This window comes from Tyto alba, unplaced genomic scaffold (assembly GCF_018691265.1).
Source record: "Tyto alba isolate M040663 unplaced genomic scaffold, T.alba_DEE_v4.0 Super-Scaffold_19, whole genome shotgun sequence".
NCBI classification, from domain to species: Eukaryota; Metazoa; Chordata; class Aves; order Strigiformes; family Tytonidae; genus Tyto; species Tyto alba.
Genome location: NW_024881281.1, coordinates 6,546,676 through 6,563,971, shown reverse-complemented (window position 1 = coordinate 6,563,971; position 17,296 = coordinate 6,546,676). Strand labels below are relative to the sequence as shown.

The 17,296-nt window shown below is 42.6% G+C and overlaps 1 protein-coding gene across 2 annotated transcripts in view; it reads right to left on the bottom strand.

Annotated features, from left to right (window-relative positions):
- The window catches only part of MYO1C (myosin IC), a 58,807-nt gene extending 46,983 nt beyond the window's left edge, over nucleotides 1-11,824 (bottom strand). The window contains exon 1 of one of the 2 annotated variants that reach the window (XM_042791671.1): nucleotides 11,722-11,824. The gene's annotated coding sequence lies outside the window, so the exon portion shown is untranslated. The remainder of the gene's footprint in view (nucleotides 1-11,721) is intronic. The other variant, XM_042791672.1, reaches the window with a different exon arrangement.
- Nucleotides 11,825-17,296: the final 5,472 nt, after the last annotated feature.

The following is a 17,296-nucleotide window of genomic DNA, read 5'->3' as shown; positions in this document are numbered from 1 at the left end:
GCTCCCCAAATAATGAGGCTGAAGCACAAGGAGAGCAAGCTCTCCTGTGGGCCTGATGCCAGTTGCTCTATGAAGTTTTCCTTGCCTGTTCTAAGGAGAGTTACACAACATAAGGCTTTATTCATAAATGCCTGATGACGTCCTGTGTACACAACAGCTCCTACCAGCAGAACAGTATTTGTGGGAAATGTTAGGAAGAGTGTCTAAGAGAGATAAAGCCTTTGAGTTGCAGACGAAGCTGCCAGCCCTCATTCCAGCTTGTCAGAGCAAGTCCTTCTTGAAGTCAGCAGCCTGGAATGAAGAGAATCTGGCATTTGTGCATGTATGTATGGTTCAGACAGTCAGGGCGGAGTGGCTGACTTTAATCATACTTTCCACAATGGGGGGAGTGGGGGAGTGGCAAAGTACGGTGAGTGATGAGCGTTATCTGCTATATATTCACAAATTCCTCTTCTTTGTATTTCAAGCCTGACCTCCTTTCCTGCTTCCACTAGCCCCTAGAGGAGGAGGGGAAGGGCGAGCACACAGAGCTGGAATTTGAGAGTCCTTCACATTCTCGGGATTCCTGGTGTCTGTGACAGGCGGCACACACTTGTCTGGTGATCTGACAAATTCCACGTCCTGGAGAATTGCTGGAACAGCTGATGGGACACAGGAGTAGCTGCATGCAGGTACTACCTTTCCCTGCAAAGCTGAACCCTCCTATTCCAAAATTCACTAATTCAAGCGCCAACCCATTGCTACCTCTGCTGCTCCAGCTTACCTGCTTACCTGCTGGATGATAACCTTTGTGTTTAGTACATATATTTAAAAGTTGTTTCTTTAATTGTCTTTTGCCAGAATATCTCTTTTCTGGGGACAAAAAAATAAATCAATAGAGCATCTAAAAATATGGGCTTGTACTAGAAGCTGCCAAGCTTTTTTAACTTTTTATGAAGCCTCTTTAACAAGAGTGCTAGTATGGTATCAAAAAGGAGCAAAGCTTAAAAATAGTTTAACACAGCTGCCCACTACAGTGTTAGCAACAATACTCTAAAGAATTCCAGTTCAAACCATGTTTGCTTGCCTTCTACACTCACAATGAGGCTACAGTCCACTAAATCACAGGGAGCTTCAATTCTGTCTAGAAATAGCCTCTTGAAGTTTCTATTGCAGGATGGCATTCCTAAATTTTCTTTACTTGGGTGCCACTACTGGTGGTGACGGCAATAGCAGCTACAAATTGCAGGAACCTGCATGTATGCCCACAAAGGGCACCCATCCAGATCCAACCCCTTGCACGAAAGGTTTTGGCAGCAAAATTAATTCCTCCTCTCTCACCCTTTCTGCCTGTGTTGATCACAACGTCACGCTCAGATACCACAACACAGTAACCTTGTCTTACTACCCCACACATGTACCTTGCTAAACAGGGCCCAAAAGTCCTTTGAACCTTCAGACCTGTTGAAGAGCAGTGCAGAAGTGGCCGTGCCTGCATCCTCAGCTGGGCAGGGTGTTCTCCCTCCAGGCCCCCATTGCACCGGTTCTCCCGACCTCTGTCCAAACGGCAATGCTCTGGAAAGCAGCAGAGGTATTTCTGCTCCAGAGAAAGCAAAACACACCAGACATCAGTGCCCAACTGGACCCCTCTGACTTGGATTACGGTCCCTGCTTTGAACCCCAGCCATGCTGTGTGCTGCTCAGGCAAGAAGAAGAACAGACACCAGCTTCTTTTGGCTTGATGTCTAAGCATGTTTATCCTGGCTGTCTGTACCAGGATATATCAGTGACTCTCTGTTCCTGACCTGATACCATGTTAACGGGCAACAGCAATGCAGGCAGTCCGTAGGCAGATGGCTACTGTACTGCTTAGAAGCTATGATAAGTATTATAGCTTGGGAATCCCCATTACAAGAAGTGGAGATAGCATGTTCGATTTTTAAATCTTAATAAAGCCAACATTTAGAAGACAACTAATTACCATTTATGTTCCAAACAGCTGGCCTAGCTCCACATCCACAGGCTGAGAGGTTTTAGTGCCAATCAGCCCACACATCAGGGCACAAAAGTCCCCCAGTATGACTGCAGAACCTTCTAAGCAAACTCAAAATTCTCCTCACTATCACTGACTTCAAGGATCAAAAACCAGTAGCATAAGAAGAGAACAGCTACACAAGCCATCATGCCCACACCATTACACTACAGACACTTCTCCACAGTGAAAAGAGCACAGAAAGTGTCCTCCAAGGTGCCAGAGTGCAGCCTCAGGCTGCTCTAAGTTGACCTAGGCAGATGCCATTACCATGATGCAGCCCATCCTCTGTCCCCAGCTGAGCTTGTCTGAGCCTTCTCCCTCCTCTGTACTGGGACTGAGGTCTGTTCAATTCTGTGCTGAGACCATTCAGGGAATTAAACAAACAGAAAACTCTTTTTCTTCATCATTGTTCTCCAAACTTTGTTTCAATTGATTCACCAAAGGGTCAAATGGATGCTAGTGCAGGTACAAGACAGGGAGCAGAGAACTACAGTGAAATCAATTTAAATAGAACTTCATGTCAGTATATGCTTATCTTTGATACTGGGGAATACATCCTCCTGGCAGACAGTAAAGAAGGAGCATTTAATTGAGAGTGACGTGGATGAAGTTCTAAGAATCTCTGGCTGCTTGCTTCATCCCCTACCCTTTACACACGTATGTGCCTCCAAACATTTAAAACCTTGAAAAGTTATGCACATATATTATCACCACCAGCAGCCTCCAGGACAAGCCCAGGAAGGATACTAGAGGCTACAGACTGTCAGCTCTAGTGTTCTGTAATGAGGGAATCAGCACTATAAATTACCCAACCTGACGCATGTGGGTATATATGTCACACTGTATTTGCCAGCAGAAGTATGACTAGCTAAAACACTGGTCTGCTATTCAACAACATTGTGAACAACTGACAATTTTTGGCAGGTGCCTTAGAAATGAGGGTGATGATGCCGGACTCTTGATTGCAATAACACAGGAGGGGGGAAGTGCACTTCACACACTCATCACTATGCTAATTACTGACCCAAATGAACCTTCCCATTCCCTATCAATCTGCAAGTCTCAATACAGCCCACACTAAACACTGATTGATTTTCTACTCTAATGAGCACTGTGTCACATTTGTGTTGATTAACTATCAGTTTAGATAAGTGGTTTGCAATTAAGATAATTTGGTTTGGGGCCAATGAAAGTATGGCCTGAAAAGCACTTTCAAGACCAGCACAGTGCTAGAGAGATCAACCAGAGAAATCCACTGCTAAAAACAGAAGGCCAGGTACCAAGCTGACAGCTACTTTTAGTCCTTTATACCTGAGTTTACCCTTCCAGCCTATCCAAAATAAAAAGCCAGATCTGTCACAAGAAAACTTTTCCTTGGAAAGCAATAGCTTGCTTGTACAATTCATGGAAAAGCTTTCTTCCCAGACACATGCACTCAACCTGCAGCAACATGGTTTTTCTTCCACTCAGGCAGCAATTTGATCCTTTCAGAGGCTACTTATTTCTGATGGTAGACAATTAGTATTTCAGGCAAAAATGCATTCAGTGACAAATACCCAACTTTACTGAAGCCTCTAGAAAAGAAGTAAACAGTTACATGAGTGCAGCTTTGAGTTCCATGGACTTCAGCATGGACATAGTTCACATTCTCATCCTACACAGAGCCACTTTGAGGAATTTTCCTCCCATTGCAAGCTGACCTGAGAAAGTGGTTTGGATAGCAGCAGTTGCCAGGTAAATATATTCAAGGCTTAAGGTTGGAAGGAGCTCCCTGATGTCCCCACCTAGACACGGAATCATCAAAGCAGAAACAGACACTTGGCAACCAGTCAGGTTTCGGTTTAAAGAGAACGAGAGATCAGACACCCCCTTTGGCTCTGCAAGCTTTTTGCATACAGAACTCTGCAGCTCTTGCAACGTTTCCTCTTCACATGGTATCCTCATGACTAAGCTGCCAGAGCAGCAGAGAAGCCCTCACTCACCACCAGACATCCCCTGCTGTGGTAGCTCTCACCTACACAGCAGAGAAAGGTTTCAAGGTGGTCACTGTCTACAGCAATCTCTGGGAAGAGCAGCCGATCTTTGTCTATTTTCTTCTCTTGCTCTCCTTTCCTTTATACTTCTTCCTTGTATCAGGACACAATTATCTCATATCTGACTAGTTTATCCTTCAGATAAATAACATCTGAAAGCTTTACCCAAATATATAAATAGCCCATAACCATCAACCTATGTATTCTTTAATTATATCAGGCAAAAAGAAAAGATACTGTGCTCGTATCATTATGTCATCACATGTTTTTCTTAAATGTTCTAGGGACTTTAACACACCTGTTTTAGAAATACCTCATAAAAGTGCATAAACTATCCCTTCTATTATCTCAAATTGCGTCTAGATTTCTCCAATCCCTGCATAAGCAGTCATGAGAGCACTGTTTCTTCTATGAATTGAGGAGACATCTTCTTGGTGATCTTAAAGGATAGTATTTTAAGGCAGCCAACATCTGACAGACAGTGCTACTTCTCATCTATGTTTCTGTAACAACCAAGATTTCAAACAATTTAAAGAAATGCTTCCTGCTGGAAGCCAGAATTGTCAGCACCAACTGAAATAAGAGGGCCAAGATACTTTTGTCCCTAAGCTACTGCATAAGGCTGAGCTTTAATTTTCTTCAGCTCTGCTAAGTAGTCTCTGGATCCACTACTTCAGGAGGATGCAGAGACAAAAAGGAGAGTAAAGATGGGTCAGATCTGAGATACAGGCTTATTTTGGCCTCCCAACCTTTTCTGCCTCACATGCCCTTTTATCTTCCTCAAACTTTTCCAGCCTCCCCTTCTTCCTGGCCTCTACTTTTCTTGCTGATCTTCCCACACCATCTTGGCCCCCCAGTCCTTTTTGGGCTCTAATTTTCTTACGAGTCTCGTACCCCTTTCCAGCCTCCACTTTTCTTTCTGGCCACCCACATGCTTTTGGCCTCTAGTTTTCTTTCACACTCTCACCCCTTCAGCCAGCACATAATATGCAAATCCCCTTAAGATTATGAATATGTAAATCCCCTATCCAGTCAACAGTATCTCACCTCAATATGTGCATCTGTACTTTGACTTCTTCCACACCCTAGTTGACCAGAAACAAGCTAGATTCCTCCCAGACATCCTGCAGTCATAACAACACAATTTTATGCGGAAGGAAACATGTCTTACCCTCTCAAAAACTCCAAATCCTGCTAGTAGTTTCATAGCACTGTACAGTTAATTGGTTAATGGAGGTACAAAAGTAAGACTTGAGCAATTCTGAGGTGGTAAAAATCAGTTTCAGAGCGATGTTTTCTAATGTTTAGGAGTGATGCAAAACACCGCCATGCTTGTTTAAACAAATAATACGTGTTCCAGCTTTGCTAATGGCTCCATAAACTGCTGTTCTCAGTTTCTACCCACCAGCTTTCCGGACAGAAGATCAGGAAGATTAAAGTTAAAAATCATCTGCATTCCCACAGAGTGCTATGATCAGGCACACAAAAACACACCCTCTACTTCTCTACAGAACTTGCTTTTGATCCCCTTCCCCAACTTTAAGAGCAACAAATCCATGCACAAATAAAACGGGTATTTTGGAAGTCACATCTTTTTTATTTGCCCTCATTTTTACACAAGACCTTAAATTTTCCTCTCTATTTTCAAACAACATTGTAGCCAAAAAAGCTTGTGACTTTAGGAGAAATCAAAATATGCTATTCAAAATGCAGTGTTTGGTTTATTTGAGAAATGTGATAGGTACTTTTGTTTGTTGTTTTTGGAAAGGTGCTGCAGATATAAAAGCAGTTCTTCATTATACATTACAATGCTTTTCCAATAATCATATTGCTCTGAATCTTGTCTTCCAAGTTGCAGTATTTTTTTAATTACATGGTGCTTGGTAGCTCGGAAGGAATAGAGCTGACCACAAAATTCAGAAATGCATAAATGCAAAAGGATATCTTCAAAAGGTACATTCTAACAGTCCAAACACTCTTCCCACGCTGTCCCTTCACACGTGAGGCACGCTTAGCTGTCCCCACTGCATTCCCACATGAACAGACCAATGGAGAAACCCTACTATATTGCACTGCGTGCACTTGGTGTTGTTTGTTCAGTACACCAAAAAACAACCAGATATACAAGCCCTGGTTGTTATAATAATCTTATCAGATGTAATGGTTGGGTAGGAAAGCTACCTGTAACATCCGTAAGAAAATAACGTACTAAAACAAACCAGCAGATAGACAGTCAAGAAAAGGCAAAAAACTGCTTACAACTGAACTTCAGTGCTCACATAAAATAAGGCAAAAGAAACATCTGTTTTGCTGTCTAAGTTCCAATTCTGTCAGAGACAGAATTCCTGGCTTCCTGGTGCAAAGGTGTGGCTTTCCCTCCCAAGATACAGAAGCAGCAATTCTGAACAGACTCCAAAAATCATAAGTACAAGACAACCTGTTACTTAAAACTACATGTGTGGACAGAGAACAAGGCTTTCTGGTCTCTGATTTGGAAGGTTCAATAAAACGTGAGAAGAAAATCAACAATAATTTTGTGCAATAATCCTCCCTCTTCTCAAAACTGCACCATTGGACACATCAGCCCTTGCTGCAGATCAAAACCTGACTTGCAGAAATACTATTTATAATGCAATGCTGTGTAGTGTTGCAAATATGTATCAGTTCTTGTTTTTTAAAAATGTTGATTATAGTGTGCTGCCTTGTAATGTGTGGAACTGCATATTTTAGTTATTAAAGTTAGCAAACAAGTCTGGCTGTTGAAATTCATTTCCTTGAGTAAACAATGACTCAGTGTGGACTGTATAATGTAGAAGTTATTAGTTACTGTTAAAAAACCCAACTCGCAACACTATACAAAGACACACTTCAGAATGGAAAATAGTTTTCCTCCTACTTAGACGGTTCCAGTTATAGTGTTTCAGTGGAATTTAATTTTCTAAAAAGCTAAACAGATCACTATCTCCTTATTATATAACTGGACATTGACTTAACTGGACCCTTCAGCCATGAACAATAAGCACAGCAAGAGAGCTGAGTTCACCCTCCTTTCTGTTCTCAGTTTGTCATTATAATGCCGCAGTAAAGATGATTCCCTCTTGGACAGGAATATCCCATCTAGACCAGCCAGCAGGTGGTAATGAAAACAGACATAAAGGCAACCATAAAAATATGGTAATGAACTAAAAAATACAATTATAAGCTTACCAAAAGTCCTCTGACAAACACCAGTCTCCAGCTGAATTACAGCTCCTTCAATAATCCTCCTCTTCATTAGTAAAATGGACAAATACACCTGGTGATCGTCAGCTGGCATAAGGTACCACAGATCACTCTAACTAATGAAATGCAACCTCAGCTGCTAAGACATAAAGGTTTCCCTGACGTCTTAAAACCACTGCAAAGGCTATTCTCCAGCTACAAGTATGCACTGTCTCAAAGATTAGGACCACATCTCTATTTTAGCTTTTGTAAGGGTGAAATTTCTGGTAAGATATAAGAACACTACAAGGAAATACAGAGTCAGATATCCATGGTAAACTTTTACTAGAAACATGCCTCAAAAAGACATTACTGAAATAAAGGCACAGCCTTTTAAAGCAGCTCTAGCTTATAAATTCCAATCTGCATCCAAACAGCAGGCTGAATGCCATCATAACTGTGTTTTTGTCCACATGCATCTTTTTGCTTAGCAGTGATCTTAGAAAGCTCTCTTATTGGGGGGCGGGGGAGGGTGGAAATCATCTGTTTAGGACAGCATGGATGGAGGAATTTATTTTTGTCATTCATAGACTATCCATTTCCTGGCAAAAACCAGAACACATTCTGACATAACATTCTTTGCCACCAACAATGACACTGCCCAGTTGGTAACAAAAACTTCCAATAACTGCAGGCTGCTGTCTCTTCCAGCTCCAGGACCTTACTGCCTAGAAGGCAAACACTGTAGCACTCCAAAGGTACTGCCAAATGCTAAAAATTATGTCCATTTATTATCAGCTGCTGAACTGAATTACAGGAAGGGCGGTGGCCAAGCTGGACCAAGGTCAGTGTACCGGTTAAAGGGCTGCAAATGTCCCAGTGAAGAACAGCTAGCTGGTCATTCACATGTGACCAAGTGTTTTCCTGAAGAAAAAAGCAGACAGGGAGAGCTATGCATACATGCATGAATGTCACAGTAGTTCCAAATACCAACTTTTATCGCCTTCCGGTACAGAAATTTAATATAGAACAGACTACACTGAAGATATATATCGAACAGAACAGGTACTGGCCCTGCTGCTCCTTATTGTATTGAAGAGTACTTAGATAATGCAGGGCAGGGCTTTAAAGAACACTAGACCTTCCACCCCCACAGAATATGACTCAGTTGCAACAAATTACTTGAGATTTGTCCACTCAGAAGCTCCTGTCATAACAAACTTTGTTAGCCTTTCACATTTACTTATACGGATTGCTTCCATCTTTATTAATGCTTTCTGGAAAGAGCTGGCCACCTACCCCACTAATGCGTCAACGGGGAGTAAAGTATGCAGAGGAGGGCACAAAATACATAGCAGGATATTTTCCAGCAGAGAGATCATTTGATCCAGAGGCACAGCAAAAGCAGCTCCCTCCAGGCAGAAAAATAACTGTGTTACAACCTCACAGAAAGACAACCCATGCAAACCTCATCCACTAGAAATGATGATAGGAGGTTTGATGTATGCTTTCCATCCAAGTCAGGGATAGTAATCCTAGTCAAAGCCAACCACATCACTCACTAGTTGGTTACAAAGCAGTAAAGCAGTACATAACACAGGGAAACCCCTGACAGAGGACAAACACCTGCTGTAATTGCAATCGCTTTACGCCAGGACAAAGCATTGGTGCTACCAGCAGAGCAGCCCCCAGCTGATCCCAGCCATCTCCTCCCGTGCCCCTGTACTCCTTCTGCAGGTAAGCTGTGCATGTGCTCACACGATGAGCTCAGCTGGAAAACTGCTTCAGACAAATTACCTGTTAATTTTGCCCACTCAGTTTTAACTTGGATCAATTCTGAAAAGTTAACCACACTTGACTGTCATCACCACAGGTAAGCCAAAGCACAATACAAACTATTTTCTCCACAGCAACATTTTAGAAACATATAAATACATCTTTATAAATGATTCTTAGCTTGTATAAAAGGACAAGTGATGTAGTTACATTTGCATCACTTACAAAGGGCAGTAGGACACACTGCCCTCAGGAAAATTCACCGTACTTTAAGTCCTCTTCACCTCCTTTTCTGCAGCACCAGTAACACTTTGCATCTTCCCAAATATAAATTTGTCCTACAGAAGGCACTAGTTATTTGAAAGCACCCTGTTTACAGTCCTCACCCGTTACGCCATCGAACTGGGAGGCAAAGTGCTATAGCCCAGTGATCCTCAACATTTTGCATGCTGGAACTATTCAAAACTGTCAGGCCGAGGGAGGGGGGCAATGGGCTGAAACACAGGGGAGCTATAGTTCATACGTTGCTCTGTGACCGTGGCCAGATACTGCAGTTTGTTTCTCCTGCGTTTGATGCAGACTGTTCATTTTGACTGGGGTAGAGGAATTTGTGCAGTTCCTAGAAAGCATGCAGTTCCCAAGAAAATAAGGCTAGGTCCTATAAGCCACATGACACTACAATCAGCAGAAAAATCCCAAATGTCTGAATGCTACTGGAACAAGACTAAGACTTGCTTACCTTTGCATAAAGGAATCCACAGAGTTTGAGCTTATTCATAGGAAGAAACACCATATTTAATGTTATTAAGCATTATTGGCCCCCAGTTTTTTACTGTCCTTCCTCCAGTGGGCTTAGATCAAATTAAAAAAAAAAAAAAAGGAGGGGGAAAAGTCTCCTACTTGGTTTGAATAATTTTGTCAGGTTCTATATAATTTCTCTTATAGATATTATAAATTCTGAAGATGTATCGTAGATCACATGTTTCTGTGCTATTAGTTATGCAGAAGAGAACAGAAATTGCACAGCTGATCCTGAGTCACATGGGATGTCTCACTCCCTTAGTATATTATGATTCAGACTTTTTTAAAGAGAAAAAAAAAAAATCTATCCTTTATGTCATGATAAATTAAGATAGCATGTGTACAGTCTAGCACTCCACTGGTCCTTGCCAGGCAAAATAGAAGACAAGATTTATATTTACACAGCCCCTCCCTAAAACACAGGATTATATCCAGTATCAAAACTGAAAATCCTTAAATATTATGACAGTGGTTGCCCTATCAAGGCCTACCATAAAGTTAAGAACTCATCAGTTCTCTAAGCCTTAGGCAGTTTCTAAAAGAGTTTTGAAAGGTGCTGACAACTGGTAATTGTCTATTGCTACAAAAGGAGATGAAAGAAAAATGCTTTTCTTCCCAATTACTCTAACATGCGGTTCCGCTTTTATGGCTTGTCCCACCAACTGAGGCAATTTTCTCATTTGTCACTTTATAAAACTAAGCAGCTGCCATCCCCAAGCAGTTCCGGAGAAGCCTTCCACCTCAAGCAACTGTCATAGAATGAATAAATACTAGAATAATTTCTGTATTGTATCTCAGAATCATTTTTCTCCTGTAGTCCTCCCAAACATGAGAATGCAGATCAAGCCAGCTTACTTGGAAAGTTCAAGTTACTTGAATGAGACATTCATTCAGCACAGAGTCAGATTCCTTCCATAAATCACTGTCACTTGAAGGAATTAACTCCATGTATATCAGAAAAGGGGAAAACTGGCATAGAAAGTAGCACAACAGACAGGGACCCTTGAGTCTTAGTGAGGATGCAGACCTGTGGTCTACGCTAGAGAAGTTGCGGTGTTTGACGTCTCCACCTATAAGAGATGACTAAAAATACTGAGCTTTCTTCATTAGTGCTCTCAGGCACCTGTGCAAGCACCGGCAAACAAGGAAGAATTATTCCAGCATAAATGTTAGTGCTATCCACAGCAGGATGTATCACCAGTAGAGCACAAAACAGCACGAGAACATACAAAACAAGTTAGGTGTGTGCAGAAAGCCACCCTGTAGAGGAAGGCAGCAGGTCCTCCCTGACACGCCGTCCGTGACACGGCCGCGTCTCAGCTCGGAGCAGCCTTTTCCTCGCCCCACGCCCTTTCTCACTCGCCACGCCCTTTCCCACTCCGGCTCCCCACGTCAGCCTCGGCGGGATTCACCCCGTCCCAGGCAGGAGCCCGGCGGGCAGCTCGCTGCGCCTGGGATACAATCAGGGAAGAGTCACCGGAGTGTATGTAGTAACGTTACGGAAGGGGAGGGGAAGGGCTCCTCCGGGCTGCCGGAGACACGCCGTGCAGCCGCCAGGATGCCGGCTGCTGTGAAAGGGTCATTTGTTTCTACCGTGGAAATTCTAAGAGTTTCCGGGAAGCGGGCTGACTTCGCGGGAACGGCCAAGCCGTGGCTGTCCGCCCTCCCCGGGGCGCCGTCCGGTGCCGCCCCCGGCTCCCCCCGCCCCTCCCGGCGCAGCCCCCAGCCGGCAGCGTGCTCCCGGCAGCCCGCGGCCATGTGGCCGAGCTCCCGGCGCCTTTCGGCGGATCACGGCCGCGGTTCCCCCCCCTCCCCTCCTCGCCCTCCCTGGGGCTGCGGCGGGCCCTGCCCTGCCCTCGGGCGGGCTCCGCCGCTCGCCACCCGCTCCCCGCTCACCTGCGCTCCGCGCCTCCCCCCGCCCCGGGACGCGCTGCTCGGGGCCCAGCGGCGGCTCCGCCAGCGCCTCGGCGCCGACTGCCCACGGGAGCCCGCGCCGCGCCGCTAGTGAGCATGTCCGAGCGCCGGGCATGCGGAGTGCGGGCGGTGAGGCCGCGGCCCTGCCTCCGCCCTCACCTGCCGTCAGCTTCGGCGGGGCGGGCCGCGGGGCCCGGCAGCTCCCCCCCCCCCCCCGGCCAGGCCGGCAGCCCTGGGCCCCCCGCAGCCCCCTGACCCCCGCGCTCCGCCCCGGCGCTGGCGGCAGGAACCGGCTCGCTGCGATTACATTGTTCGGGCTAACGGCATCCTGCTGATAAGCGGCTCGACCGCATCGCTCCGCATTCCTGTTGCTCAGAATTACACGCACCTGCCTGGCTCCTCCAGCCGCACAAGATAAACCTCGGATGCTGACGAGAGTTTTACCATCCCCCTCCTCACAGACGCTTGTTTGTGGGAATCATCAAAAGTGGGTCCCCCCGAGAAGAACGAAGGGTGAAGTTCAACTCTGGAGTGATTCCCCAAAGCCAGGGTGAACTCAGGTAACCAACTGCTGGGTGCAGCGACACCCATCTTGGTTCATCTCACATACGTGTGCAATACCGCAGGCACTCTACCCAGGATCCACAGGAAATTCTGCATATGATTTAATCTTAACAGACTGAAGCACACAGAGCTGAAACCATAAAGCTCTACCTTCCCCTTCCTGTAGCAGTTTAAAGTATCTTCAACTATATGCTTCTGTTTGTATTAAAGCACATTATATCAGAAACTACTTTTCTCTGTCCATTCCTGCAGCACCAGCAGTACTTGACAAATAGAGACTGCTGTTCTCAAAGTAGCAAATTTCAGTTTTATGGACTGTTAATGAGTATTTAAAACTTTTTAGAAAGCCGAACTTTTCTCTCTCTGATGTCCCCCCCAGGATCCTGGCACATGCTATTTGGGATGTCCTCTACTGTCACTACAAATAAGTCAGTAACATTCCTGGACCATTTACTGGAAACCAAAGATTACCAGAATTGCCACTGTCTCATCTCCTGACAAGGTAGAGCTCTCAGGTTTTTCTGAAGTAAAATGACTCTACCGAACAATTGTGTAATCCACACAGTAAGTGTCTTAGCTAATTTTCAGATCAAGTTTCAGATTACTTACTAGAAAGTCAATGCTAGGAAACTGGAGCAACATGCACAGATGCATACCTCAGTACAAGCTGGCTCTGCCCTGAGCAATCTGCTACCAGAACTGAAGATCTATTAAACAGTTTGCCATAGGTACTCATAAAGAGCTATAAATTCACAGTTATACATTTAAACATAAGGAAGATTTTAAAAAGCTTCTGCACAGTTCCTTCTCTTCAGACTCTTAATTAGCAAGTATACAAATCCAGTTAGAAAATATTCTGAAGCAAAACACACAGCATGGGTGTTCATTCCAAGTACTGAAAACTTAAATTATTCTTAGAAAAATACTGTGACTTTTTAAGTATTTACATCTACCATGTCAAACCAGAAACAATCAGCTCGTGGATTTTCCATTTGCTTACATACAAACCCTGATCCTAGGTCAATAAAAGTCATGAGTTAACAGAATACTCAGTTCCTTGATACATTAATAACAGTCCATTAATATGATCCTCTACCACTGAACTTCTGATGTGTGAACACTCCCATAACGTTCAGGACGTGAATCCAGTGACAACATGGACAATTGATATTGAAGAGGATCAAAACACTCTCTTCAAAGCTCCTTCACTTCCTTTGTAGTTTGAATGTGCTTCCAGAATTCTGATAGAGTCAATACGGTTGGGCCAATACACCAACTGCAACTCATACCAACTTTGGTATGTTGAAGTATTTCTACAGAAAATACACTGATAATTTTCTAAACCCCCAGTCACTTAATATTAACATTCATTGCTACTAATTTCATTCTAGGGAGAGAAAACTGTTCACAAGACAGCTACAGTCACTCCAGTCACCAATCAGTGTTGCAGAAGCCCTGCATTTCTGCAGTAGCATTTCACAGTTCAGAACAATGGTGACTAAGTTGGTTATCATGTAACTAACGTAAGAAGGGAAAAAAGAACAATTAAAAACGGGCTTACAGTCTTGCGTTCTCCACTGTGACTAACCACACGGATGATTTCTCCTGTAGGAATACGTTCAATTTGCAGTTCCATTTTTCCAAGGTAAGTTAGTAAATCTCTATTCTTTACGGATAGTTCTGATTCAGTGCAGAGCAGCAGAACTCCCCGAGTAGTCTGGGAGAAGACCTTGACTAACTGCAATCTTTGGTTCAGAGCCCTGTTGTGAGAGGAAGAGATGAACCTCTATATTTATACTAAGTGTAGGTGTGAGCTGAAACAACAATTAAGTTCAAGACTAGTTTCCACTAGTTACAATGTGTCAAGACAGTTCCAAGAAGCCTAAATTTATGTTCATGTTTATTGCCGCAAACTTTGTTGATATTCCATTTTAGTCCCAGCGGACAGAAAAGTCGCTGCGGATGCCGTTTCACAGGTATTAGCACGAAACAATCCTACAGTAGACTTTACAAATCTACTAGGAGATTTTATGTAGAAGACATTCTTCACCTTTATCTGCAAGATACTTGATTTAGAGATAGAGCAATAGAAAAATACTGATTGCTCCCATGGTAACTACAGGAAGTTCTTCAAATTGCTGCAGAACAAAATCCTTATTAATTGAATCCTTGAGTAACTAACTATATGACATAGGAAATTAATTTGCACTTTACTGCACAAAAATTTCTACTATGATTAGGAGAAAAATAATCTGGTGAACACCGGTTTAAGTGCAATTGCAGAGCTTTACTACAGCCACGTCATCCATTAATGCAGTACCAGACCTATGACCCCCCCATACACCCCCAACAGATGCAGATATCCTGCCTGTGACTGGGAAGAAAAAAGATCAGTCTAAATCTCAGGTATTTTAAGACTTGCTGCTAGGGGACAACTCCTTCAATCTTCTTGGAATAGCCAAATTTGAACTTTCAACTCTACAACAAAGCAATTTCAGATGATACTGCTTGTTAGAAAAACTACTTAGTTGTTAAGATTAACAAGCACCTGGCCCATTCAAGAGCAAATACAGAGAATAACATTCTGTTTGGTAATTGAAAAGACATGACCTGTCACTGTTCTGTGTTTCATATTTGGAATTATTCTTATACTTCCCTTAGCTGTTCCAGTCCAATGATTGTTTCCTTGACTACGTACTTCCCAATACAGGGTTCTACTGAAAAAGAGATTTTATCACATTTAAAAAAAACAAAAAAAAACAAAAAAAAAAATCAACAAAACTTCACTGTCACTTCCCCAAACAAAAATGCCCTACTCAGTAATATGGAGCAATACGTAGCTTATCTTACCTATCTTCCTATATAGAGAAATTACAAAGATTAATAGTCTAGAACACAAGGGCTATTTAACTGGAATGATTTCTGTGATGCAGATACAAGAACTATGTGCAAAAAAACTGAAAATGGGTTACAAGTAAATGAGAACAAGAGGAAAAAAAGAAATGGATAAAGAAAGTAAAAGGAGGCTGAAGAAAAAAAAAATATATAAAAGACGGAACAAAATGGATGAGGGAAGAGAGGAATATAGTGTGGTCTCTGCTGAGACCAAGCAGTACACTTTAAAACCACAGTTACAGTAAAGATTGTACTTGATAAACAGTGCTGAAACATTCCCTACCAGGCTGATACCTGTATGTGATAACTGTCAGCTTCAAACAAAGTACGATTAACAAGTTAAAATGTTTGCTACTGTATTGTTCTTCTGTTTGTGGTGCTAGTAAATTCTTATTTTCTGAATACTTCCCACACCTCTGCACTTTCTTTTGCCAGTTTGCCTTCCCAGATCTCATACTTTCCCTGACTTCACTGTTTTCCTCCAATGATTCTTCCAACCTGTGCTTCAAAAGCTCCCACACAGGTTCTCTTGCTGCTTTCTAGACTGCACTTACGCGATGTTATTACTTGCAATTGCAGAGACCTAGTAAGCGGCAGATGACAGTTCCACTGTAATACAGGGAGGTGGGATGTACACACACAGACACATCATTTTTTCTTAAGTTGAAGCAATTGAACAGACCAGTTCAGTACAGCTCCCGAGTAGATCAGTCTCCAGAGTAACTCAATGTATACTGCACAGATTCATCAGGTGGCAAGGGCCGTTGCCTTGGCTGAACAAAGCAGCCACACAAAGAGCAGCTTACACTGCACTACTGTGTCCTTCACAGCACTCTGATGTTTGAGCGTGCGCTGAAGAAAGAGAGTTAAAGATAAATGAAAGCAAGCTTCATACATAGACAACTGGCCTCAAACACTTCCATCTTGACATAAAAATCTTCTTCAGTCTCTTTCAAGACTGATATAAAGAAAAAACAGGTATAAGGAAACTAGGATATTATCTACTTAATGCATGTGTTACAAAGTTAAATAACATTGGTATTCATGCAGTGATGAGTACAAGGAACTTTCTGTGATCTCTGTATCTTGTTATCACAAAAGAAATTGCTTCATTTCAATCACCTTCAAATAGCAACTCCCTATATCCAAGGACAGATAGAGCCATCAGAAATATTCCTGCTAGTAATAAAGAGTTCTCAAAAAAGGTATCATTTCCTCTCTCAAGGAAAACCTAATTCAAGCTTTGTTCAACTGGCCTTTCCACTGCAGTATATTAATTAAGACAAGTTCACCTGAGTGTCACTTAGTGTCCAAGAGCAGAGAAGGAAGCAGTGGTAGTAGAAACAATAGTCTTTATCAGAACGTATTTTTAGGGTCTAACAAACACGCAAGACATCTTAGAAATATTTCCTGTTTATACAGAGCTGTACTATCTATGTGCAATGATACACTGCACATCCTGAGGTTAGCTAGGAATCAGAAATATATGGAAGTTAAATAAGGCCATACTGGACAACATTCCTTGGTAGACATATTTCCTATTTTAAAATAAATTCTCTAACAGCAGGGAAGTACAAAACATTACCCTTAGAAAATATTTGATAGCAAATTTGTATTAAACATACAAAACTCAAAATATTAAGTATAATGTAGCAGATTTTTCACAAAGACAAAAAAAGACATCTCAAACCACACTGACAAATTCACTGTGAAAAAGAGAAATTAGAAGAACCCATTCTTAAAAATTAAGAAAGCAGTTTATATGACTTGAGCATTTTTAAAAGGAAGATATCAAAACTTTCTTCAGTGGGGGAGGGGGGACAGAAAATTCAAAACAAAAGTCCGTTTAATACTGGATTCATTTAAATAGGAAAAAAAAAAAATCTGCTTTGTTCAAAAGAAAAATAGCATTTGTGCTTGCCCTTCTTTTGCAGTTCAAAGCCCTACCGCATATGTTATTACCAACATATTTCCATTCTAAAATAGTTCTATCAGTGCATTAAACAAGACCAAAGTTTCCTGGAAAAAGGTTACCATGCATGAATTAATCCTCCCCACCCGAACCAATGTGTTCATTCTCAAATTAATACAAGCCATG